Source organism: Triturus cristatus, chromosome 2_2 (assembly GCF_964204655.1).
Source record: "Triturus cristatus chromosome 2_2, aTriCri1.1, whole genome shotgun sequence".
NCBI classification, from domain to species: domain Eukaryota; kingdom Metazoa; phylum Chordata; class Amphibia; order Caudata; family Salamandridae; genus Triturus; species Triturus cristatus.
Window position 1 is genome coordinate 1,240,673,890 of NC_140582.1, and position 27,285 is coordinate 1,240,701,174.

General features: G+C 47.1%; 1 protein-coding gene across 2 annotated transcripts in view; it reads left to right on the plus strand.

The window, feature by feature from the left end:
- Positions 1 to 27,285, plus strand: part of LOC146863482 (programmed cell death protein 4-like) — a 145,902-nt gene that overhangs the window by 12,107 nt on the left and 106,510 nt on the right. For both annotated transcript variants that reach the window (XM_085642909.1, XM_085642910.1), the window contains exon 2: positions 24,737 to 24,796. The gene's annotated coding sequence lies outside the window, so the exon portion shown is untranslated. The remainder of the gene's footprint in view (positions 1 to 24,736; positions 24,797 to 27,285) is intronic.

Here is a 27,285-nt window from a genome sequence, read left to right on the forward strand (position 1 = left end):
CAAGTTTACCACTACCAGTAATGTGTTGTGCCCTTTGGAGGTTACTGGTAGTTCAACAATAAAATCTAGAGATACAGTGTGCCAGGGATGAGGTGGTGTAGGCAATGGTTGAAGTAACCCCATGGGTTTTTGATGTGAACTCTTGCTTTGAGCACAAACATAACAGGTCTTTACAAACTGTTCAGCATCCTTTCTTAAGGTGGGCCACCAGAACCATCTCATTAACAGATCAATGGTCTTCTTAATCCCTGGATGTCCGGCCAAGGGGTGTGTATGACACCATTCTAAAGCCTGGTTTTGTAAACCCGATGTTAGCAAGACTATACCCCCTTGGACATAAGCAAGCCCGTCTTTCATATAGTGCTCCACTGATTCTATCAGTTCTCGGCCTTCTAGAGTGTGTTGTTCATCTTTTGCCTTTGTAAGAAACTCCTCTTCGGACGTCCCCCCTATAATCTTGTGGTGAGGGATAATAAAAGGAGGTTCTATCTGTTCTTCTGGGATCTCATATCCTATTCTGGACAATGCATCTGCCTTGCCGTTCTTTCTTCCTGCTCTGTACTGGATTGTAAACTCATAGTCGCTGAAGAATTGGGCCCACCTTAATTGTCTCATAGACAATGCCTTTGCAGACTTCAGGAATTGCAGATTACGGTGGTCCGTATATACGGTGACTGTGTGTTTCGTTCCGAGTAAATACTGCCTCCACTCCTCGAATGCCTTTTTAATGGCTAACAGTTCTTTCTCCCCTATTGCGTAATTGACTTCGGCTGGTGTTAATTTATGGGAGAAATAGGCTACGGGATGTAATTCTCCTGTGAGCTTATCTGCGTGAGACAACACCCCACCCGCAGCAGCGTTGGATGCGTCTGCTTCCAATATAAAAGGATAATCAGGATCTGGGTGTTGCAGCACTGGGGCTTGTGTGAACGCCTTTTTTAGTTCCTGGAATGCATGGTCGGCTTCTTCTGACCAAACAAAAGGAGTACCCTTCTTTAATAAGTTTGTGATAGGCGTTACCAAACCAGAAAAGCCCTTAATAAAGCACCTGTAAAAATTGGCAAAACCTATAAAACTCTGTATCTCTTTCACCTTTTGGGGAGCTGGCCACCGATGAATAGCTTCCACCTTCTGTGGATCCATGGTTAATCCCCAGGGTGAAACAATGAAACCCAAGAAGGGAACCTTTTGAACATGAAAAGTACATTTTTCCAATTTGCAATATAACTGGTTGTTGTGTAGTTGTTCTAACACTTGTCTTACATGTGAGATGTGTTCCTGTACAGATGTGGAATAAATTAACAGATCGTCAATATAGGCTATAACGAATTTATCCAGCATGTCTCTTAGCACCTCATTGATAAAAAATTGAAATGCGGAAGGGGCATTGCAAAGCCCAAAGGGCATTACTAAATATTCGAACAGCCCGTATTTCGTACAAAATGCTGTCTTCCACTCATCTCCCTCTGCGACCCGGACAAGATGGTAAGCCCCACGTAAATCCAATTTTGTGAAGATCTGGGCGTCTCGTACTCTATCAAGAAGCGAGGAGATGAGTGGAAGCGGATACCTGTTTTTTATGGTAATCTGATTTAACGCTCTGTAGTCTATGCAACAGCGTAGACCTCCCTCCCGTTTGGGTATAAAAAACAAGGAAGAGGAAACAGGGGATTTTGATGGGCGAAAAAACCCCAACTCCAGCATCTTGTCCAAGTACTCCCGTAGGTAGATATTTTCTTTTTCCGTTACGGAGTACACTCGACGGAAAGGCAGTTTGGCTCCGGTTTGCAGTTCTATCCTGCAATCGAAGGGTCTGTGAGGAGGTAGTGCAGAGGCTTCTTTTGGGTCAAAGATAGAGAGAAGATCGTGATAAACTTCAGGCAACACCTCTGTGTCCCCGGAATCAGGTGCAGTAGGAACGGGATTAGAAACTAGAATATGTGTCTTGCAAGACTCCGGTCTAAACTGCAGGGTTGCCTTGTGCCAGTCAATGAGAGGATTATGTAACCGGAGCCAAGGTAGGCCTAGTATGATTGGAAACTGAGGTGACTGAATTAAATCAAAGTCCACCTGCTCCTTATGGTTAATTTCCAACAATACCGTAATGGCCTCCATCTTATGCGTAATGGGCTCAGATTTCAAAATACTTCCGTCAATCGTAGTTACGGTCTCTACATACCCTTTATTATGGATTTGGACTTGTTGTTCCTGAGCCCAGGCCTTGTCCATGAAGTAACCGGAGGCGCCGGAATCGATCATAATGGGAACTCTCCTCCCTCCTTTTTCCCAAGTCAAGTCGGCTGTGACGAAGAAATGACCAGAGGCTACTTGGATATCTGAAGAGGAGACACTCGAACAAGAATAACCCGGAGTCCTTGTCTCACAGGACTCCAGGTTTTCTAGTTTTCCGACTTCCTCGACTGTAGAGGCTTGGTAGGGCAGGTCTTCAAAAAATGACCGCCTTTCCCACAGTATAGACATAACTTGTTCTCACGTCGGCGGCGTCTCTCTTCGGGTGTTAATGGCCCCCTCGAGGTACCTATTTGCATAGGTTCCCCCTCCTCTCTACTAGTGACCGGATCAGGTTTCTTCTCCCTTACAGTGACGATCCTAACATCTGTCTTTCCTCTTTCCCTCTTGCGTTCTTGCATCCGATGGTCAATTCTGACTGTTAACTCGATTAAGTCTTTACAAGAACTGGGAAGATCCACAATTTGGGATAAGGCATCCTTAATGTCTTCTCTAAGCCCTCTATAGAACAAGGTGCTAAGCTTCTCCTCCTGCCACCCAGCCTCAACCACTAGTCTTTGAAAGGAGGTGATGTAAGAAGGGAGATCCGTAGTTCCCTGTTTAAGAGCTAGTAACTCGGTGTCTGCAGACTGAGTATAGGTATGTCTATCGAACAATTTCCGAAATTCTTCCTTAAATGCCACATAATTTTGTAACAAAACATCGTCTCTTTCAATTAGAGGGATCGCCCAATTTGCTGCGGATCCCCCCATATAGGAAACCATAAATGCCACCTTAGCTTGATCATTGGGAAAACAATGCGCTTTACATGTAAAATGCAACTGACACTGGCTAATGAAGGCGGCGAATTTCGAGGAATCACCTGAGAACCGTTCTGGTGGTGCAAGGGGTATAGAAGGTGGTGTAGTAACATGAATCACTTGTGTGGAATTCCCGGACCTTCCCTCCCCTTGTTGTTCCCTCTGAATGACGTTCACCTGAGTAGCCAAAGCCTGTGTTTCTACCTGGAGATTCCCCAACATGTTGGCTAAGTCTGCTAAGGTCACCTGTTGTCTGTCCATGGCGCTCGGGCAGAACAACCACGTGTGCTTCGCGTTCTGTAAAGATCTTACCCGTAAGAGATTCTGCAGGAACGCCACGGAGTCTGTGATGATGTTGTTGCTAGCCCCTGCCTTCCACCACCACCTAATGCCTCTATCAGACCCTAGAGAGCACAGGCACTAGGGGAAAGCAGGGAAACAAAACAAGGAAAGAGGGGAAGAGATCTCCGCAGCCACAGTCCGCTGCTCTTTCTGGATGTCTCAACACGGATTGTATCAGGTCTCGGTAGAGCTCCCTGGATAGTGTGTCTAAAAAGGAATGTCAGAATTAGGGGAGAGGCTAAGAAAAGCAGATATAAAGTGGAACGGTGTTCATCAGAAACAGGGAAGGTGCATAAAGGAATACCTAGGGTCTGCTGTAGGATGGCAGTGTGCTTTAAGAGGGCAATCTGGGGCGAAGTCTTCTATAATGTATATCCTAAACTTAGAACATAGGAAACAAACATATGAGTTCCAGTACTCTCCAATCGCCTCCCCCTTTCCTTTCTACATGCTCATCCCCGTTACCGGATATGCAAGCAGGGCGATGATCAGAAGTAACGCTGCTCCAAGATAGTCCCAGTCTGTGTCAACAGGTCTCCGAAGGCAGAGAGAGTAGGTGGAGTCTTCTCATTCACCCTTGGCAGCTAGGATTGCCCTGTTAAGCCTCAGATACTCAACTCCAGAGAGGCAAAAGGAGGACACAATGCACAGAGAGAGTGGCACCAGCGGAGATAGTAACAGGAGCGAGGGATATTCAACAAGGTGGGAGAGCACCCCAAGACACCCGGCCAGCCCTCGGGAAGAAGCTCCGGAAAGGCGGGCGGAGCACTGGGTATGCGATACTGTCGCCAGAGGAGGGAAAGCACCCCAGACACCCGGCCGGCCCTCTGGGTGCAGCTCCGGAAAGGCGGGCGGAGCGCTGGGTATGCGATACTGTCGCCAGAGGAGGGAAAGCACCCCAGACACCCGGCCGGCCCTCGGGATGCAGCTCCGGAAAGGAGGGCGGAGCGCTGGGTATGCGGGGCTGACCACAGAGGAGGGAAAGGGTGAGAAGGGAAATGCCTGAATAACGGCAATCTAAGGACAACAGAGGGCCCGCCCTGCCTCGAACACCGATCCAAGCAGGCGAGCAGAATACGGGGCAAAAGTACGAGGAGTAACTACGCCAAAAAGGCTAACCGGTAGTCTTTAGTCCAAAAATAGAGTCTCCGGCAAGCGAACGCCGCGAGGGCGTCTAGAATCCAGAATCAGGAAGCGCAAACAGGAAACAGGAAATGGACGTCACAACTACGGGGCAACACTAGAACCCGAAGCCTCGAGTCATTGCGTGTCCGGCTTTTCAACAGTTTCGCCGTTAAGGAGCATGCGCACAGGTACAGTCCCGGATCACGGCTTCCTGCACTCGACAATCCTGACAGGCTGTGGGTGTTCACTCTGTAAACAGTGGGGGGCTGTGGGTCGTCACTCTTGTAATAGCTGGGGGGCTGTGTGTCTTCGCTCGTGTAAAGAGATGGGGTTGTTGAGCTTCACTCTTCCAGACATCTGGCAGATCTGGGTCTTTACTTGTGTAAACAGCTGGGGCTGTGGATCTTCACTTGTGTAAACAGCTGGGGCTTTGAGGCTTCACTTGTGTAAACAGCTGGGGCTTCACTCGTGTAAACAGCTTGGGCTGTGGCTCGTCATTATTTGTAATCATTTGGGGGGCTGTGGGTCTTCACTCGTGTAAAAAGCTGGGAGCTGTGGGTCCTCACTTGTGTAAACAGCTGGGAGCTGTGGGGCTTCTCTAATGTGTAAACTGTTCGGGCTGTTGAACCTTCACTTGTGTAAACAGCTGGGGCTTTGGGTCTACACTCGTGCAAACAGCTGGGGCTGTGGGTCGTCACTCGTGTAAACAGCTGGGGTTGTGGGTTGTCATTCTTCGTAACCGTTTGGGGGACAGTGGGTCTTCGCTCGTGTAAACACCTGGGAGCTGTGGGTCTTCACTTGTATAAACACACAGGAGCTGTGTGTCCTCACTTGTGAAAACAGCGGGGAGCTGTGGGGCTCTCTAATGTTTAAACAGCTGGGGCTTTTGAACCTTCGCTCGTGTAAACAGCTGGGGCTTTTGAACCTTCGCTCGTGTAAACAGCTGGGGCTTTTGAACCTTCACTTGTGTAAACAGCTGAGGCTGTGGATCTTCACCTGTGTAAACAGCTGGGGATCTTCACTCGTGTAAAAAGCTGGGGCTTTGAGGCTTCACTCGTGTAAACAGCTGGGGCTTCACGCGTGTAAACAGCTTGGGCTGTGGCTCGTCATTATTCGTAACCATTTGGGGGGCTGTGGGTCTTCACTCGTGTAAAAAGCTGGAGGCTGTGGGTCCTCGCTTGTGTAAACAGCTGGGAGCTGTGGGGCTTCGGTAATGTGTAAACAGCTGGGGCTGTTGAACCTTCACCCGTGTAAACAGCCGGGGCTTTGGGTCTTCACCCGTGTAAACAGCCGGGGCTTTGGGTCTTCACCCGTGTAAACAGCTCGGGCTGTGGATCTTCACCTGTGTAAACAGCTCGGGCTGTGGGTCTTCACCCGTGTAAACTGAAGGGGACTTTGAGTCGTCATTCTTCGTAACCATTTGGGGGGCTGTGAGCTTTCAATTGTGTAAACAGCTGGGGGAATGTGGGCTTCACTCGTGTAAATAGCTGTGAGTCTTCACTTGTGTAAACAGCTGTGAGTCCTCACTTGTGTAAACAGCTGGGATCTGTGGGGCTTCTCTGTGTAAACAGCTGGGGCTTTGCCTTAAACTAGGTTGATGGACAGAGCTGGTAATATGATCTGGTGATCAACCCTCTATCCTAATGGATAACCCATGAAAATAGGTCACAGTTCCTTGCAAGATGAAGTCCAATTTATTAGTGTTTCTTTTATGACCCAAATTGTTTTGGTGAGCCAAAGTGAGAAGCAAAAAGTGCAGCCAACACGTGTGTCACCCGCTGTGGCGTGCAGTCCTGGGGCCTTTTTAGGTCTCGCCTGACCCAGCGCATGCGCTGGTCTGGCGAGACTTATTGAGAGGGCTCCAAAAAGTGCTACCAGGCCAGCCTAGAGCTACAGTGTATGTGCGGGGGCGCACGCGCCGCGCTTTTCCGCCATTACTTTCACTTTCGCCGCTTTTATGTTTGATCGCGATCACTTTTGCGGCCGCTTTGCATAGCCAATAGGTCTCGCTTTTGGGACCTAATAAGTATTTAGTTATGCAACTGTTGCATGGCTAAACACTTACAAGGTCCCAAAGGCGAGACCTATTGGCTATGCCAATGCTTGTTAAGGCTGGGAGTGGTGCAGGAGGCAAACCAAACACAAGATCAAAACTCCTAACATATTTCCTTACAGGGTGTTGGACCACACCCAAGAAATATCATTTGCAGTGAAAAATTAGTAACATAATAAAATACTCCAGAAATCGTATGAGTTAAGTAAGGGCAACGAGACGACCATAGAAGTTGTAACTGTCATTGGGATAAAACATCAAGCAACAGTGTCAGGAGATAAAAATAGCCAAAATGAATTTGAACACCATATAATGTGTTATTGCATATCATACTTACAGATTCAATGGTAGGACGTAGGTCCAGTCAAGTATCCAGAGGACACAGAGTTAACCACATATGGTAAATGCCATAGAGTCGGGGAAAGAAAAGAGGGAATTGTTGTCGGGTAAAGAAATACAAAAAATAAAGGCGGTTAGGTTTGGGCACTTGATGATTTTGCTGGATTAGTAATAGCGTGCGCACTGACTGCTGGTGTGCCCGTTGCATCCTGCACAATCCGGGTAGGGATTAGGGTGTCCGTTCTGATCTTCATTATCATGTGGAAATAGGGCATGACGTGAATCGGGGGGCATGGTAGTTAGTCCGTGCAAAGTGAGTTATCAGTACGTAGTGCCATATATGCTGGGGCAACCTAGAGGGGAAATCAACCCCAGGGGCACCAAAAGCATGCATCAGTGGATAAATCCGATGGTTAGCCTATTATCTTTACTCCAGTCCTAATAGCATTTGAGCAGAAGTGTGCATGTAGGAAAGTGCCTCTTTTGGACATGGTTAGCCCCCACTTTTTGCCTGGAAAATGATGTAGTTCGACCAGGTCCCCTGTGCCAGATCTCCTTCCCTAAACTTGCAGATGGCACCCCTGTAGCTCACATACGAGTCCCTAGTAAAAGGTGCCCTTGGTGCCAAAGGCCTTTGCAGTTAAAGTATTGTCCCTAATGGCTGCAGCACAAATTGTGCCACCCTAAGGGACCACTCATCAAGCACATGCACGTTTCAACTCCAACCTGCGTGTCTTAGTGCAGAAAAAAACTGAAGAGTAGACATGGCATCCATCCCTGTGTGCTATAGACATAGGTAAGGCCTTAGCAATAAGGTAGGTTGCACTATAGCTCCTGTGAGGGCATAACTGCATGAGCAGATGTGCCCCTGCAATGCCCTGTAAGTACGTGGGCTGGACACTCCTCATTACGAGTTCCCCAGCCCCATGATGGCTTCACTGAAATACGAGATGTTTGGTACCAAGCATCTAGGCATAGTAAACCTGCACTGATTCCAGTGTCAGATTTATTTACAAGTGCACACAGTGGACCCCATACCCCCCATCCCCTCCTGGGGTCAGTAAGAGCCATGCGTGGCGGGGAGCTCCAAAGGCCTTGCTGCCTTTGGAATGCAACCCCAGCCTCTCCTGTTAGAGGGAGCAGGCCCCCTTCCTGTCCTCTCCCACTTTTTGGTGGGAGGACAGGCGGGAAAATTTAGAAAGAATAAGAGGTGTGCCCCCTTGGCCAACTCCACCCCTCGAATGATGGCAGCGCGGTTAAGTACACATTCCAGGTCCCACCATCTTGAAGACAGTAGGACTTTTCCAATCAGAACTAGGTCTATGCCCCCTTCACACAGGAGGTGGGCATAATCAAGGGTCTCGCCCCCCAGGTAAGTGGCCCATTGGCCACTACCTGCCACTCCCTTGTAACGCCCCTAAATCTAGTATTTGGGTGGCATCCCCAGACCCTAAATTTCAGTTCCTCATCAACTAGGAAGAGCCAAACACTACAGAGTCGCACCAGCGGAGAAGACTTCAGACACCAACTGACTTGGCCCCAGCCCTATCGGTCTGTCTGCGGCCCTCGATGATCCTGCACCAAAAGACAACCTGTGCTGCAGCCCAGCGACCTCCAAAGCCTTGGGAGGACTGCCTGCATTCGACAAAAATCAAGACTCCAGAGAGCAGCGAACCTGTTCACCAGGCAAGCACGTTCAAAGGAAGAACTCTATGACCTTAAGAACCACAAAGCCTATCCCTGGTTCCACCTCTGCACCCAACAAAGCAACACTTGATAAAGCTAAGGATACTTAAATGGTGATTCGGGCTGTAATGGCAATGACAAATTATCGTACCTGTAATACAGCGTGTATTCGTGCGGTCCCAGTGTGCGTTCAGCGTGAGCTCCAATTTTTTGCCGGTAGTTTATGAAGGAGGCGCCTTTTAACCCTGAAGTGGTCCCAAGGAATTATGTGCATTGGCGTCAAATGGAGCTGGCGCCATCTTAAAGTGGTGTGGGTCATATTGAAAGAGACAGTAGAACAGACAAAGGGAAAGTGCCATATTAGGAATGAATATTTTCATAGTGCCAATACAATCCTAGATTGCGTGATAAGTTCTATTACAATAGAATTGTGTTATTAACGTCGGTCATTTTCCATTCCGATAGCCATATGAATGTCTTGGTACAAAGTTCATCTGCCTTCACTCGTGCAAACACCTGGCGGGGCTAGACTTATTTTCACAGCTCCTGAGCGGTATCTCATCCACGCTAATAGGGGTCTCAGTCGTGGCTCGTGTTGGTTGTCTCTCATGTATGAGGCTGCCTGTATCACTCGTGCATAGTATAACGGGAGATATCAAGTCCATCAGTTCCTTTGAACAGCACTTTGATACTATTATAGACCCTATCGACAGGATGCTATATATCTAATTTAGGGTTTGCTCGCTGCCCCAGGTTGTTTCTCTCCAGGTGTTCAGTAAGGTGCTGGTTGATGACCTTCTCGAGGACTATGGCAGGGAAAGGGAGCAGCGAGATGGGGCGATAGATCTGGAGTTCGCTCGGTTCAAAAGAGGGTTTCTTGAGGAGTATTCTGACTTCCGCGTGTTTCCATGTGCCAAGAAAGATGGCTATAGCAATGAACGCGTTGATTTGCCTTTGCAGCTTGCTCTTGCCCGCGATCCATTTGGATCACACCGGTTTACAGAGAGATGGGCATACGTAGTCACTAGGTTGCTTTGAGAATACGAAGATCTTACCGTAGTCCTCTTTACACTTGCTCTGTTGCAAAATTCTTGGGCAGGACGTGGGTTGCAAGGAGGAAGGTTTTATTGATTCGGACGTAAAGCCATTAGATCTTAGCTTCTCCACCCCTCTCCTATGTACTAAGAGGTGTAATTCCATTGCACGAGGGTTTGTATTACTTGCATTTTGCACTTTGTGAATAAGTTTACATGCAGCACCTTTTAACCTGGAAATGGAAGCACTAATTGTCAAAAATGAATTATGCGATTGTCCTGACCGGTTGAACTTTTCCGCTCCTAGAACCTGCCATTTTGGCATCCTTAACGAATGGAGGAATTTTAGCATATAGTATGAATTTAAGCTTTTTGGTCACAAATTACTAAGTATAATGTTACTGCATAGTGGATTTTGTACTTTTGTATTCCATATTTTCCCCTTTGGTTTAGGCACATAGCACTTTGTAACATCTAAAAGGTCACATTCCCTTGGCACTTGTGTTCTGTCAAGAATGTATATGCAGTTGCACAATTATTTATTCTTTTTTGACAACCTCCAGGATGGAACCTAAAACTAAGACATCATACAAATAAGATGCCACGCATAACATGTAAGGTGACAAACAATGTACTTATGGCAAGAAAACTTTGTAATGCTGGTTGACTGTTTTGGATGAAACTTTAACAAATGTGTATGGGACTTTTTTCAATTTCTTTTCTTCCTTTGTTTAAATGTATTTTATTGTATGTTTAAAACTTTTATGGCACATGTTGCCGAAATAAAGTTGTTTATGAATTAGCATCTTTTGATATCTGGGGTACTTGACGTTGCAGCCAGTTGAGGTCCTTTTGTAAAGTGCCTGTTGTGTGTTTATTTATGGTTGTGAGTTCTGTGGTAATCTATTTTGGGGAAGATTAGTGAGATCAGACACAAGATTAAGGTCCAAGAAAATGTTGTACCTATTAAACCCAAATTTAGGATGGTGCCTTCTAGCATCAGAGATGAGTTGGCGAACACTCTGGAAAAAATATGTATCCAAGGTGTCATTAAACCCATAGAGTTCTCTTTGTGGCTGTCTCCGTTAGTTATCTCCAGAAAGAAAACGGGTGATCTGAGAGTTTGTATTGAGTTGTGTAGCCTGAAGAAGGTCATATGGGTGACTCACATCCACTACCGCAGATTGATAACATTGTGTCTAGTTTTGATGGTGCATCGGTGATTAGCAAGATTGAGTTTGCACCTGCCTACCATCAGGTGGAATTAGATCAATCTTGCAGGCATCTCACCGCTTTCATCTCGCCAGAGGTCTTTTTTCAGTTTAAGAGGATGCCTTTCAGTGTGCCACCCGCTGCTTCAGTCTTCCAACGCATCAATGAATCTATACTCAAGGGCATCAGTGGTTTAGTTGTGTTTCAATATGAAATACTTGTAGCTGCTAGGGATATCCAGGAACATGACAAAATAATGCACAGTGTATTGGGAAGGCTGGAACGTGCTGATGTGGTTGCAAATATCAAGAAGTGTGAGTTTGCTAAGTCCAGACTTGAATATTTGGGTGATGTTTTTTCACGAAAAGGAGTAGAACCATGTCCTGGTTTAGTGGAGGCTATTGTAAAAGCTCCTGCACCCAATAGTAAAGAGCAGGTGTCATCTTTTTTGGGTGTCTGTGAATTTTATGCAAAGTTCATTAACATTTTGCCACCGATACTTAGAATTTGAGGAATTTGCTCAAAAAGAAAATAGTCTTCAAGTGGGATGAAGGTTGTCAGAAGGAGTTTGATCATTTGAAGGGTGAGGGAGGATCCGAGAAAATATGACCCGGTTAGACAGTATGTTATCACAGTTGATGCAAGTAACTGGTTGGGGGCGCTATTTAGGGCCGCATGTGCAGTCCTGCGTCTGCTTTGTCATGGGGGAGCCCTCCCACTCCCCTGCTGGATAACTTTCGGGAATCCGCTCGGGAACCTCTGGACTTGTTGGAATCATCTGCTCCGGTGGTAAGGAGTCTGGCTGTGTCCTTTTTGAGCTATTTCTTGCCCTTATTCACCAGACAACCTGGAGGTATCTTTGGTATGGGATGTGTCCGCTTTCTACCCGTAAGGCCCCTGGGTTGTTTCAGTACGGTTCGGTTACCAGTCTCTCGTTGTATTTAATTACCGGCCGATACAGCAGCGCCCATCTGGCCCTGGCTGTGACGTCACCTATTGCCATTTAGGACCGTAACTATTTCTTGTACGTGGGCCCTCATGTTTTTCCGTCTTCAGTTGACCCACGGGCAGGTGGGATGCAAAGAGTCAGGACTGCTTGCAGCCATTGGTCCACCACATCCAGACACACATTCTGGCCTTACAAGTTTTAGAGTAGAAACCCCACAGTCACTCGGGGGCACTAATATCCCAAGGAGTTTTTCTCTAATCCCTGCCTGGTTTCCATTTCGTACAGCCCCCCCCCCCCCCCCTTTTTCCATCACGCTTTGGGACCGGGTGATCCAGGACCCTCTACCCCGTTACTGATATAGTTCTATGTGATGGCTTATTTGGACATTAATGAGTTCCCTCTGTTTATTCAACATACTGTCTAGCGCCTTGAGACCCTTCCGGGTGAGGGGTGAGTAGTGCGCGATATAAATTCCATGATTGATTGATTGATTGACAGGGGACTTTCTCTCTCCCCCGCCCTAAATACGGGTATCTTCGATCTGGATTTGGACTTATCGCTCCGGTACCGGGCTGAGACCGTAGGTTCTTTCTCGGCATACCGTCTTTCATTTGAACTCCTGTCTGGCTTCTGTCTTCATCGCGTCTCGGCAAGTTTGAGCTCGTTAGAGGAAGGGTTCCCGCGCCTCTCCATCTTTTAACAAGAATACGGACTACTGTGTGAATCTGTGAGTGAAAGATATATTTTTTTGTTGTGATATGTTTTTCTTTAGGGGATACCTTTTTTTATTTCATTTGATTTTCGGATGTTCCTGGACTTTAGACGTGTTTGACTGATTTTATGTAAACTCAGGTATTGTTTTCTGTCTTGATGGTGTTTACTCATTTCACAGTGCATATGTGATGGGTAAGGGTTTTTTCAGGTATCCCTATTAGCGGCGTCTCTGTATTGACAGCAATGCTGTTAAGCTAGCATAGTAAACCTATACGTCCCTGTGTATTCTTGCATTGATCATCTTGTTCAGTCAATATTGTTGCTGTTCGATATTTTTGTAGTCGGTAGTTTCCCATGCCACCTTGCGAAATTACACACATGAGATACTGTAAACTGAACTGCCCCAGGACGTGTTCTGAAGGGGAGACAAGCTGAGCTCCAAGTGCAGATCACGAGACACGTGCAGTATGTTTATTCTTTCAGCCATATCCATATTATGAGTCACATTAACGTTGTTTTTAATGCCAATAAAACTAAATAACTGTAAATCCTTAAACGCAATCCCTTGCCGAAGTTATTAGTTACACAAACAAACTAAATAAAATCCAAGCAACTTTGCATGTATTAAAACATCTCTATATTTTGTCAAGTGTATAGCATTGTGGAAACAAGTGATGTGAGTATTTCGAAATGTCTTATACACACTTGTTTATTGCAATTTCTGCAGGGAATCGGAAAAGAGTTCTGAGTGGTGCATTCTGTAAAGAAAAATGTGGCCTCGTACTGGAATCAGATCTCTGCAATGGGCATCCAAACCAGTTCCGGGTTAACAAATAGGCAAAGTAGCCCCCGGCCTATGACCCTCCTCTAAGTCCCTCTCACTACCCCCTCCCTCCTGGTTAGTCACCGGGCTGAATCTGATGCCGGTTCTCTGATCACAAGCTTCCTGCGTCGCGCCCTTCCTTCGCTCGTCTTCCTTCTCAGCCCTGCCTTGTCCCCTATTGTTCCCGTCCTATCGTCTTACCAAGGATCAATAGGTATTGCTTTTGGCACCTTATAAGTATTTAGTTATGCAGCACAATATCTTTGGTGGAACAACATAAACTGTTGCATGGCTAAACACTTATAAGGTCCCAAAGGCGAGACCTATTGGCTATGCCCATGCTTAAGAGAGAGGGGTTACCTAAAGAGCTAGTCTCTGACAAAGAGGTTCAGTTTGTGTCAATAGAAATGAGAGAATTTCTGAGTAAAGCTGGAATTGAGCATAAAAGGGTGGCCTTGTATCATCCACAAGCAAATGGTTTGGTGGAAAAAATGACGAACGTTGGTAGACTGTATCCAGGGGCGGTTCAGAAAGGTGTTTGTGTGCGCGTGGCATTTGGGGGATATGCTGTTTGCTCATCGCACCAGTCCCAATGCAGTCGTAAGTAAGACACCTTTCGAAATCATGCGAAGTCGGCTACCTGCCAGTGTTTTTTTTTTTTTCCAGCATGGTTGACAGACTGCAGGCCTGCTACCGCTCATGGTGAGACGTGGATAAGAATGTGCGCCCTATGGTAGGAATGACACAAAGGGAAACTAAGCTGAGTTTTGAAGAGAAACATGGTGGGGAAAAACATGGGAACGAAATCATGAAAGTAGATTGGATCCGTATAAGAGAACCTTCTCATGTTCTGAAAGGGAAGTCTAAGTTCCGGGAACCTGTAAAAGTTGAAGCGGTTTGTGATTATTCTGTTAAAGTGAAAGTAAATGAGTGATGGAATTGCTCCAGGGTAGTGAAAGTCAAAAACAGCGAAGTCGTGAGGATAGTTCGTTTCGAAATAAAGCTCCTCCAGAGAATAAGGTTCGGCTGAGGAGAGTCATCAGAAAACCTTTAAGCTATTATCCGGAATATTTCATACTTGTGCGTATCGATATTAGAATTCTTCTATGCATGAAAAGCATGGTTCCTTTTCAGTGTGTGTCTGGCGGTGTTATTTCCACCATATGATATCATTTTGTATACGTTTAAGTTCTCTCATTGTAATTTGTTGGTTTTTCATTGCGGAAAAGGGAAGATGTGGTAATCTATTGCAAGGTTTACTGTGGCGCACCGAGTCTCATGTTCCATGTTCTCTCTTGAAATATAGTTTGTGAACCAGGACAGCAGTTGTCTCCGGGGGATGTTTGAGACATGAATAGATACTTTTGCAATCTGTTTGTGTCCAGTGGTGTTCCCTCGCTACTACAAGTTGTCAGTTTGATCTCCTGTCTTCTGTTTTGTTCTAGGCAGAGCGGGGGTTAGGTGTGACGCTGTTGCTGTCAGGGTCTTGGTTTTGCCTGAGCTGTTGTGTGGAGGCTGAGGTGGGAAGCGGGGCTTTAGGAGGGCTGTTCTGAATGGAGGTGGGGGAGCAGGGAGGATGTTTAGGTTGGGGGGCAGCATTTTGGAGGTGAGGTGATAGGTTGCTTTGGCTGGAGGTGAGGCAAATGGGATAGCAGAAAGGGTTTAGTTAGGTAAGTAGGTTGCAGGTTGGCCAGCAGGAAGTTTGTGTTCATTGAAGGCGAGGCAGCAGAGGGAGGTTTTAGTTGGAAACATAGCAGGTGGGTGTTTCAGTTGGAGGCGGGGACACAGGAGGGTTGTTTTAGTTGGAGGCAGAGCAGCAAGGGGTATTTTAGTAGTAGGTGGGGCAGCAGGGGGTCATTTTACTTGAAGGCGGGGCAGCGGGTGTTGATTTTCATGGAGGCGGGGCAGCAGGTTGGTTTTACTTGAACGCCGAGCAGCGGGCGGGTTGTTTTTACTTGGATGCCCAGAAGCGGGCGGGTTTTTTCTTGGAGGCCGGGCGACAGGAGGGTTGTTTTTTTCGGAGGCTTGGCGGGTTGTTTTTTTCATGGAGGCTAGGAAGCGGGCAGGTTGTTGTAAATGGCGGTGGGGTAGGTCTCGCCTACCAGACGGTGCCTACTGTCTGGTTGCAGAAGATCTATTGTGAGCTTACTAAGCCCTCTGAAGAGGGCGTTCAACCTGCCCATTGGTTGGCTTTATTGTCACTCTTATTTGCTTCTTATTCAATGTCTTATGGTGTTTGTCCCTCCCCTTGAGCTGTAGCCTCTTTAGCTTCCTTTTGATTGGCTGACTTGTATCCTGCCACTGCTCACTTTTTGGGAACTAATTTAATTTTCTTTTTACTTCTTGCCTGAGACAGCATGCACGTGCTGTCACTTGCGAGCGTCTACTGTTTCTAAAAATTAAAAAAAAAACTCTTAAAAGTAGCTTTTAGCTCACCCATGGCTTACCATTGGTTGACTTCGTCGTCGTTCTTCTTTTCTTCCTTTTCACGAGTGAGCATAGACCGGTCTTTAAAAGGATGCAGCCCGGAGTGATTACCAGTGGCTGACATTAATTCAAGCATTCTATTTTTTTGCATACTTTAGTGTGCTGGGATTATGCCATTTTTTGTTGTTGTTGTTTTGCCTTTGCTTGCAAGAGAACGTGAAACTATCAAGTTGAAGCTTGCGCTTCTGGGTGTTTCCAAGAGCTGAACACAAACATCTAGCAATAACGAAACTTTGTGGCATTTTACCAATTTCCAAAGCATACAATTTGGCCTCCAGTGTCTTTTATTGATGATGAAGCTGTAAACCAACTCCCTTCATTTAAGATTCTTGCCGTACAGTGTATCTCTCATTTCCTTATTTGTTGTTCACCGGTTTTATAATTTAAAAGATGTTTTATCATCAAGTATGCAGTGATTTCAAAAGGTTTGTTTCCAACTTACCTCTCTTTACATCAACCCACCCCATAACCCTAAAATCCCCATTATCTCCCTTCACCTATTCCTAAATCCCCCTCACCTCCCTTTACCTTTGCTCAACCCTGAACTCTCTTGTCACCCATACCTCCTTTTACCTCTATCCAATGCTGAACCCTCCCTTGACCTCTAGCCACCTCTTAACCCTAAAGTCACCCTCACCTCCTTGTACCTCTACCCAACCCTGCGCCCTCAGGTCACTCTTGCCTCCCTTACATATAGCCACCCCTGAACCTTCAAGTCGTCCCCTTCCCTCTACCACCCCATAACCCTGAAGCCACCCTCTGCTCTATTTACTCTCTCATGAACCCCTCAAGTCGGCCTCGACTCCCTACCCCATAACCCTCAAGTAACTCCTACCTCTCTTTACCTCGTTACCCACGCCTGAGCCCTCAAGTCACCCCCACCTCCCTTTATATCTAACCACCCCTGAACCTTCAAGTAATCCTCGCTTTCTCTCTACCCTCTCCTGAACCCTTAAGTCTCCATCACCACCCTTACCTCTACCCAGCCCCGAACCTGAAAATCATAAAAATAACAAATGCAAAATGTGTTATTAATTTTATTTTATAAAGGTTTACATGTGTGATAAATTCCTGCATGGTGAATGCTGCGAGGTAAAGACAGTTTCCCCTCAGGCAGGACGCATCCTGACCCTTCCTCAAACACACTCTTGCCCTCACCCTAGAGCCCCTAAATGTTTTGGGGTCTCTGTCTTTTGGGCTCTTCACTATTTTGGCAAGTACCTTTTGCTTCTTTCACAGTCCCCCCCCCCCCCTTTTTACTTTAGGTCTTGCCTGAAGGCATCTTATCTAGTTACTGGGGGCTTGTTGGTTGGCCTAATTGTCAATCCTTTCCTTGCTTCATTTTGGTCAGCTGGTAGCAGATTCACTTTCTTTTCGTGTGTTTGTCCCTACCCTGGAGTATGGCCCAAGTACTGCTTCCCTTGCAATGTATCCTTTTATTTACCATCCCCTGCCTTAGATCTGTAACTACATTTAAAAATATATAAACAAGGAAAATGTCCCCTGCATTATTTTGTAGTTGTGCACACATTTGGTGATGCATACCTTGGGAATGAAATGACCGCAATAAAAGTCACGTCATTGCACTTTTTTTTTTATTTGGCCCAATGCTGCACAGCATTGGCAAACTGCATTTGCTAAGCCAATTGGTTGAAACGGCTATACCGGCTGTGCTAAGACTTGTGTTTATTTATGTAGTTCGCCAGTGAGACCAGAGGCGGCTGCTGTACTTGGCGATAAGAGCAGAGAAGGTTGCAGGTGGGCTTGAAAGTGTCTGGTGGTGGGAGTTTACCATGGTGGAGTAGGAGTTGATGCGGAAACAGTGGGCGGTTCTTTTATTTCCTTGAGAGATTTATTTTTGCTGGAAGTGTGACTGGGATGGTAATAGTTGGCGATGTGGTTCTTCGAGTTGTCTCGTGTGATTGTGGTTAGGTGCAGGTCAGAATGGTTGTGGTTAAAGGTGGGGCAAGGAAAGGTTTTTGGTTGGCGGTGGAGTAGTAAAGGGTTGTTATGGTTTAAAGTGGAGGAGGGATAGTTGGGTAAATGATGTGGTATGAGATGCTTTTGTTGGGAGGCAGTGGGTTGGCCGGGGTAGTGGTGTCTAGATGTGGGTGGAGGCATGCTGAGTGTTTGAGGGTTGCCTGGGGTCAGGGTATGGCTAAGGACGTTGGAAGGCGCTTCTCTGCTGACTCCAGTTCTGTAACTTTTCCTATTCAGCTTGTGGCTATATCTTCTCAAAAGCCTTCTTCCCAATCAAGATCTACACGTGTGTTTTTCATGATTAGGAGTTTTTTGCAAATGTATTATGTCTCCTGGAGAGGGAGATAATGAGAATATTCATTCATATTCTATCTCTTTCTCATTTCAAATGTTTAGAATTATTGAGAAAATGGTGTTTGGAGGTGCTTTGCTGCAGAGGGCAGACTTTTAGCCCTTCGACAGCCAAAGATTTAGGGAAACTGTGTCACCCTAGTCAAGCTTCAACATCACCCAAGGACATGTTAGACCCTCATTATGCGCGGCTCTTAATGCCAACTTGGGCAGAAACAGGAGTTCCTGCTCAATACCTTTTAAGTATTAATGCACGCGGTAATACCACACTGGTTTCTCAAACAAAGCCTCCAAGTTAAACCTGGAGGAATTGTAACCAGGAAGAAGGCCTGAAATAATCGTTTGGTAGCACATATTTCTGCATTTTATTCTATACTCCTTGGGTGGAAAGGGAGCCCTCACTTAAGGAATTAGTTATGAACGCACAGAGTAATGCAGTCGTAATTTAGAGATTGCCACCCTGCAGATACAGCTGAAGGAGTGATGGGGCCTTTGGACTGAGATTACTCTGGACCTGGGCAGTCAGTTTACCGAGGACTTCCCGCAGCTTTAAGGTTGAAGACAACATGGCCAGTCCCAATGAAAGCTGGGTGGGATAATCTGCCAAGTCAACAAATACTGACTATTTTGGTGGCTGCCAAGCTTTTTTTTCTCCATTCTTGTGATCAAAGGGCAACCTTAAACCCTCCGCTGTCCACAGTAGCATTGCTGTTTTGGGTACAGGTAGTATTCCATCGGTGCTGGTGCTCGCGCCTCTTGTAGGAGGCTGACCGGGGTAAGGGCTTGTCTTTCTGTGAGTCCTGGTGCATGTTGCATGTAGTGATGTCTGCTGACTGTAGCAGGCACAGGCCCCTGTGCGTAGGGAGAAACGCCACGATGCTGCTCGCTTTGCTAATGGGTCTCCTGTTAGGGTCGGAGGGCTTACAGGCTGGCTGCAGCAGCCCTGTTCAGTCACTAGCATTGCCTCCTCTTCACCTACTTTGGTGCCTTTCTTAGCGGGGTGTGCTGTTTGACCCCATGACAGTGCCACTGATGGATGAGGTCTCAGTGCCAGGTTTTGATTCTTGATTTTGGCCGTTGGCAATTATCCGACCCCTGTGGATGGGAGGAGGCACCTCGAGGCTAGTGTGAGATGATGCCAGGTGTGAGGCTGGCACAGAGCCCCAGGGGGCAGGGTCCAAGGCTGGAGCAGCAGCACCCAGGAAGAAGTTGGCTTGAGCAGCTGGCAGCTGTGCTGGACTGTGACACCAGGATGTTGTTGGTGGAGAAGGAAGTAAAGGTAGGAGTCCGAGGTAGTGGACCCTGAAAACCACAAGCATGGGTGTTGTGCAGACCCTACAGTGCCCAGGCCTGCTTCTGTACACAAGATCCAACATCTAGTAGGTATGTTGTATTCCATTACTACACACTCCCAGCAAGAGAACTTTAGTGATGTTGATTTAAAACTAGGATGAAGGTAAACACCAGAAAATCACTCTTTCAATCGCTTTGTGAGCACTAAATATTAATAGTCACCACAGACCAACTTTTCGTTTTTTACAGTTCACTTAATGCAACAACCAGAAGGTGGGCATCCAGGCGCTTTATAGCAAGATCTTCTAAAATGTTTTTCTCTGAGATACTAAAAATAAGATCGGACCCAGGGTCCCATGTTGAGTATGTCACAGCATGCAGAAAAACCATGCAACGCTCAGGCACTTTGTGAGTATGAGTTTATTCACACACCCAGACGGCCATACCTACTCCCACACTAGGCCAGAAGCTGCATTGGGTGGAAAGGGAGCCCTCACTTGGGTGTGGGGGGGCAGAAACCATGGAGAGGTGGGGCAAGAAGTGCACTTCCATCTAGTGTGAGGGGAGAAGGGGGAGAGGGCTTCACTAGCCGGCGTAAAGGAGACCTGGAGATCCAGGATGGAGGGGGGGAGCTATGTACTAACTGGAGGACAAGAAGGACATTTTGGACTTTTCAGTGAAACTCGACAGAAGTTTAGTCACTGTTTTACTTTCTCAGCAATAATCCTAAAAATACAGTTCATCATCTTATTGTGTTCTTCACGTCTCTACACAATCCACCTGCCATTAAATTGCTGGTGTTTGCTTTGCATAAATAGGGAGTGGGGCACTGGTGCATCTCAGATGCCTGTTATTGGAAAATCCATCAATTGACTCCTTTCCAAGTGGCATCCAGCAGACTTGCTGGAGAGTTGCATGAGGTCTGCCTAATGTTCCCTCTTTTTGGCTTCAGTCACAAGGATTAATTGACCAACAATGTTGACCTACACGGTAAACCTGGCTCTGCCAAACAGAAGGCAGACCTCCGTTGTGCAAGAAAAGCTAGGCCAAGTTTTCGGAGAAGAATTTGTAGGACAAGTGCTCTTTGTGAGCCAGAGGTAAAGCGCCAACAGCAACCTTTAGGTGCCGCACATGCAGACGTTTGGCCACCTGTGCACAGGCACGAGAAGTGCAAGGAATAAGATGTGAGCGGCTTGGTGGGCCCATAAGCCAATAGTCACATTGGCTTACAAATGGCTTGGACAGGACTCTGAAGTCAAGAGTGGGGCTCATAACATTTCAAGTCCAGCCAAGGTGTGGCAGTGCTAAGGGAACCATAACGCCGAAATGAAGGGTCTTTCCAGAATCCATCCTTTCGGCCTGAACCAGCTGTTGGGGTAAAAGAGCTCGGTGTGGCCCTGGGAAGACTTGAAGACCTTCTCACATATGGACCGCCATGTGCATTTTGTTTAGCATGTGAGCTGCGCATTTACGCAAGCCCACTGGGGGTGCCCCCCCTTAATGCTGTGACTGAGCAGAGGTGGGCTCCTGTGTACACTGACCTCCCAGTGTGTACCCCCCTTTGTGATAGTGACCCCTGTCCTCTCGATCCTGGTTAGGAGAGACTGGCTGTGATGGTAGCATGAACCTGTAGTCGGTGTTACAGGCCTTTTTACCAGTGTCCCTACAAGAGCGATGGTGTACCGGCTCCATCCAACTAAAATCTCTCATACTGCCATTCCTTTACATACAAGATGTCTGGAACATACGTAAGGGTTGTCCATTCACATGTATGGGTTTCTTTCAGTTTTACTTGTATACCTAGACCGGTATAGGGTGGAGTTCATTGATGAAGCCCCTGTGTGTGCTGCTCTAGAGGGTGGCCAGCTCTGTGTGTGGCCACCAGCGCCTCTCTCTGACACCTGAGCCTGCATGGACACCACAACCAGTTGTTTCTATGGGTGGGACGAGGCTGTCCACCGGAGGTATATACCCTTCCCCTGCCAAAGTGAAAATGATCCTACCTCTCTTTCCTGTTTGCAACCTGCATTTAAGAGCGAGCCTCCGGTGCAGAGCCATTCCAGGTTTCACTGGAACCGGATTCATCTGGTCTCAGGAAAGGCAGCATGGCTGCATGACCGTGACGAGCGTTGATGTGATGGGTTCATATCTTACCACAGCCCTACCCCACCACCGTTAATTTGGAGGATTCCTAGTGAATTCAAGAGGTGCAAATTGGTTTTAAAAAGGTTTGCCCGGCGCAAACAATTAAAAAATGCACATTTACCGTAATACGGCCCCATGGTTTCTGTACCATATCCTGCCTTGGACCGGTGCTGTATACTCATTCTGATCTGGACCCAAGCATACATCCTCTCTCAATGACCCATTGTAAGAGAGCTCTGGTACTTGAGCCATGCTACCACCAGGGGCCACATTACCGTAATTGCCCATTTTTCACTGTGTAAAAAGGTGCTCCCCGACGCAAACATTGAAGATGCGCCCTATCTCCATGAATGCGCTGCCACCGGGGCAGTGCATTCCTTTGAAAAATGGAGCACCTGCCTTACAGCTGTTCCATTTTTAGGTCTCGCCTGAGCCAGCGCATGTGCTGCTCTGGCGAGACATTTAGTGAGTGTGCTTTAAAAAGCCTACCACAGCTTTTTGGGTGGCATACTGCGTGCGGTTACGCGCACAGGCACGAGCAGAGGCGCCATCTGGCTTTCCTCTTGCTCTCCCAAGCGAGCGCGCCTCGCTCTGCCTCTGTCTTGCTCGCCCCTCCCCCACCACAGATCGAGCCTACCACAGAGCGTGTCTCGTGGCCGCGCGTCTTGTTTTTCAAGCGCCCCCTTCCGCGTTTTACCTTGCATGTTAAACTTCCCACGAAGTTGGAGCCGTCCCGCTACATCGCTCGTAGGCACCCTTACAGCCCGCGAGTGCGATCAGTTTCTGTTTTCATTTCACGCTTGCTCCCCCATCTTGGCTACAGTATAGTAGACGGTCATGTTTTATATTTACAAAACGTGCGCATCCCACAACGGGCTTTAACTTAAAATATGGCAGCTATATATTTACAAAAGAGCGATTGCTGCACGTCGCAACATCACTTTAATTATGTTTTTTTTGTGCAATGCGCCACAGCACGCTTCACTTTTAACTTTGCGGCCCTGCCTTTGTTTTGTGCTGCACGGCTCGCCTAAATTAACTTTTAAATCCATTCTTTTTTTTTTTTTCACCACAGCTCAATATCCCGCATTAACTTTAACAATGGTAGTTGTGCTTGCTCTCCCGTTCCACGCCTTGGCTACAGCTACTTGGGTCACGGTTTACGGTAGATTATCCTTATGGCAGCCGATCTATTTTTACCTTAACCAAGGCCACCTCCCCCAGCCAATTTCCTGCTCTCCATACAAGGCAACATTGGCGGAAGCTTGAGTCGAGAGCTCCTGCACGCTGGAGGGCTCGAGGCTCACCACAATCCATTGCAGGGGCCACCACCAAGACCACAGAGGCTGCTCTCACCTAGAGGTTGTGCTGCCAGAGACCATGCAGACTGGTCCTAACTCTAAGAAAGCTCCAGAACCACTGAGAGTCCCGCAACTTGCCTTTTGTGTTTCGTCCTTCAACCCGGCATTCTATGTTGCTTTCCGTGCTATAGTTTTTGATTCCCACCGCCTTTCCGTATTGCTGCATCGCTTGTGGGCACCCTTACAGCCCGCGATCGCGATCAGTTTCTGTTTTCATTTCACACTTGCTGCCCCATCATTCTGTAGGATCTGCCTCATTTGTCCCCACAAAAGGACACTGTGTGAAGCGTTCTGGCTTGCTTTTAATCCGTCGCCTCTGAGGCCCGTAATCGATCTCCTCATCTGTAATAGTATTCTAGCCAGAGGCAGCATTCTTTGCCCAATTTTTGACTGCGTTGGACCTTTATTCTTACCAAGGCAGGGGCAGGAAAATGCTGCTAAAATCTGACCAGAATTGTTTCCACCGTGGGCGCTTGTAAAGAGCCCACTAGGTCCCGTTGGTTAGGAGCAGTGGGAATGGCAGATAGCTCAGTGTGTTCGGTGCATGCTACGGGGATCTGTGTGTAATACATAATTCTCAAATTCCAACGCTGGCACGGAAAATACATCCATTTCACACATTTAAATTTTATTTTGGATGTTTGAAAAAAGATTAATTCTGCCGTTGTTGCCGCCTCAAAGCACTTTTGGAAGATGGGCTATCAAAGGGGTTTATGAAAGAACAGAGGTGCTAAAAAAAACAAGCATTTGCAATGCAATAGGTCTCGCAATTACGCGATTTTGACCTATTGACATTGCAAATAACAATGCCTTTTATTTTTGTTTTCGTTTAAAAAAAAAAAAATGCATTGTCATTTACAATGCCAATAGCTTAACCCTACTCAACCATAGCATCTACAACAAGCATTGGCATAGCCAATAGGTCTCGCCTTTGGGACCTATAAGTGTTTAGCTATGCAACAGCTGATGTTGTTGCACCAAGGATATTGTGCTGCATAACTAAATACTTACAAGTTCCCAAAAGTGAGACCTATTGGCTTTGCCAATGCTTGTTAGACAGTGCAGGCCGCAACCCACCTGCACTTTTAAAGGGGATTAGAGATACCCTTGCAGGCGGGTGGAGTGAGTGACTTCACCTGTCTGCAAGGGGATGTCTGGGGGTCCCTGGACCTCCGCCAGAAGGGTGCAACCAGGGGGTGCACTGTCAATGCACCTCCTGAGGGCTTCTTTGCCTCTGCGCCTGTGAGTGTAATACGGCGCGGGCGCAGAGGCAAAGGGATTCCCTCGTTTACATATGGCACGCCCCCATGCAAATGAGGGAATGCCCCCTGCAGATAGCGCTGGCGCTTTATGTGGGCCAGCACTATCGGCATTACAGAAGGGACGCACAAGCGTCTGCGGCCCCTTCTGGAATACCAAAGTGCCACAGGGGCACGCGAAGCAACTGCAAACACCGGTTGCGCCCCTTAGGGCACTTTATGTAATGCCGCCCCAGGTAGGGTGTAGTAAGGTCTCTGCCGAGAAGGAAGCAGGGAGGCAATATTTTGATGGTATTAGATTGTCACAAGTTCAGGTGAAAAGTTTGCGAGCCGGCCACGTGAGCAAAGCTTTGATGACGTTAGGATGGACTCCCGAAAATGGGAACTTTACTTGCATGCGTCAAGTACAAAAGTCGTGCACTGGTGTTTGAATTACTGGTTCAGTAACCAGGGTATTTTTGCTTCTCACCAAACTACTTTAGGTAATAGTTTCATCAAAATAAACATTTGACTTTCACCTTTTTCCTCCGCAGATTGGTATCCGCTGCTGACGAAAGACTTTCCCTCGTGATTCCTCATCGCTCCAGTCCCAGGTAATGCTGCCGCCGGCATCCTGTGTGCTGGTGCTCCCTGTTCCATAGGTTTCCCATTGCTTCGTATATATTTATATTATTATTATTATTATTATAGAGGCTTTTGTAACGCGCTCTGCTACTAAATAGTATAGTATCCTGGCGCGGAGAGAAAAGGAAGGGGGCAGATCACAGTAAATGCAAAAGAGGGACAGCCATTAGGCGTTGATGTTAAAGAGGTAGGTTTTTAGGCCTTTCCTAAATGCCATGATGGAAGGGGCTGTTCTCAGTTGCAGGGGGAGGGCATTCCAAGCTCTCGCTGCTCTAACAGAAATGGATTGTCCACCAAGCCTACTATATTTGAACTTTGGTACAGTCATTTGATGAAGATTGCTTGATCTGAGAGGGCGGTTGGGGGCATAAAGGGAAAATCTTTTTTTCAAATAGGTAGGGCCTGTTAGGTGGAGTGCACGGTATGCTAACACAAGGATCTTGAATAAGATCCTTTGAGCCACTGGAAGCCTGTGAAGGTCTCGGAGAGGTTGGCGGACGCTAGATTTTCTGGGGATGTTAAACAGCAGCCGGACCGCAGCATTTTGGATGACTTGAAGGCGGTGAATCAGATAGGCTGGGAGTCCGCAGTAGAGAGCATTCGCATAATCCAATCTGGATAATATCAGAGCGCGAATGACCGTCTCCTTAGCTGCTCGCGGGAGCAAAGGAAGGAATCTGCGTAGAGTTTTGAGAGTGGAGAAGCAGATTCCGGTGAGTTTTTTCAGGTGATCTTCAAATCTTAGATTATTGCTAAACCAGATTCCTAGGTTTTTTGCAGGTCCACCTGTGGATTTGGGGCTGGGAAAATCGGTGGGCCAGAGAGAATCATAGAAATTATCTGGGAAGGAGCCGTACAGCAGAATTTCCGATTTGCTCTCATTACACTTGAGTTGAGCCAAGGCCAGCCAGCGGAAGACCGATGATAAGCAGAATTGGACTCTCGTCGTGTCCAGGTTGTTTTTGGGCCATGTAAACAAGAGCTGGGTATCATCGGCGTAGGCCATAATTTTGGCCCCCAGCTGTTCCGCTAGATAGATAAGGGGGGGTCATATAGACATTAAAAAGCAGGGGGCTTAAGGTGGAGCCCTGTGGTACGCCAGTTGAAAGTTTTTTGGGAGAAGAAGAGAAAGGCGGCATCCACACTTGCTGGGACCTGTCATCTAAGAAAGATCTTAACCATCCGAGAGCAGGGCCAGTTATGCCTATGTCTGCTAGTCTGGTAAGTAGGAGGGAGTGAGGAACCGTATCGAAGGCGGCAGAGAGGTCCAATAAAATCAGCGCCGCTCTGCCACCTCCGTCTAAGCACTCACGGATAGCCTCAGAGACCTCAACTAGGGCCGTCTCTGTACTGAAAGCAGCTCTAAAGCCTGATTGCGCAGGGTGGAGAGCTTGAGAGTTTTCTACGAATCGGTCCAGCTGTGAAAATGCAACTTTTTCGCATATCTTTGTTAGAGCTGGCAGTAAAGAAATGGGTCGGAAATTAGCGGGAGTTTTTGGATCTAGGCCATTTTTCTTAAGGAGTGGTAGCAGTTTTGCCTGTTTCCAGCAAGCTGGCACTGTGGCGCTGGAAAAAGAGGTTCACAATATGTGTCACCTCTTGGCCGACTGTGTTAGCCAGGCCCGCAAGGACTCTGGCTGGGCAGGGGTCCGCAGGGGAACCCGATTTTAAGGTAGCCAGAATTTTCACGACCTCGGTTGTATTCACTGGAGTGAAGAGGGCAAACTGATCCGTAGAAGCGGGCATAGTGGGGATAGGAGTAGTCATGGAGGATGGAAAATTGTTGCATACGGTAAGTAGATCATCTTGGATTTTATCAATTTTTTCCACAAAAAACACAGAGAGTTCCTCACACCATTTTGCCGATGAGGCTAGAAGAGGGTGAGCGGCGCTAGGAGAGACAAAGCTTTTGACAACAGCAAAGATTTCTGCGCTGTTGTTATTGGCCTTGGAAATACGCCCTTCATAGTATGAGCTTTTTGCCACTCTAATTGCAGCATAATACTTCTTTTGAGCTGTTCTGAGTTCTTTCTTGGCCTCAGGGAGGTATGCTTGTCTCCAACGTCTTTCGAGTTTTTTGCAGCCTGATTTAAAATTGCGGAGGGTGTTGGAGAACCAGGGTTTAGAGGGGGAGGAGCGAGCTCTACAGACGCGACCTAATTTGGTGGAAAGAGCAACCCCTTCTTCAATCCATGAATTGAATAAGCTCACTGCTGGTTCTATTTCTGAAGGCAGTGAGGGGCGAGAGGTATCGAGATGATCACAGAGCAAAGCTAAATTAATTTTCTGTGTATGAGCCTCAGCATGGTTGGTCTCAGCAGGGCGGGACAAGGGCCAGGAGAATCTTATTAGCATGTGATCAGACCAGTTTAAAATCTCAGGTTCAGACATATTAATGTTGAAGTTGGTACATACTAAGTCAAGGGCATGACCTCCTGAGTGGGTGGGAGCCTTGATC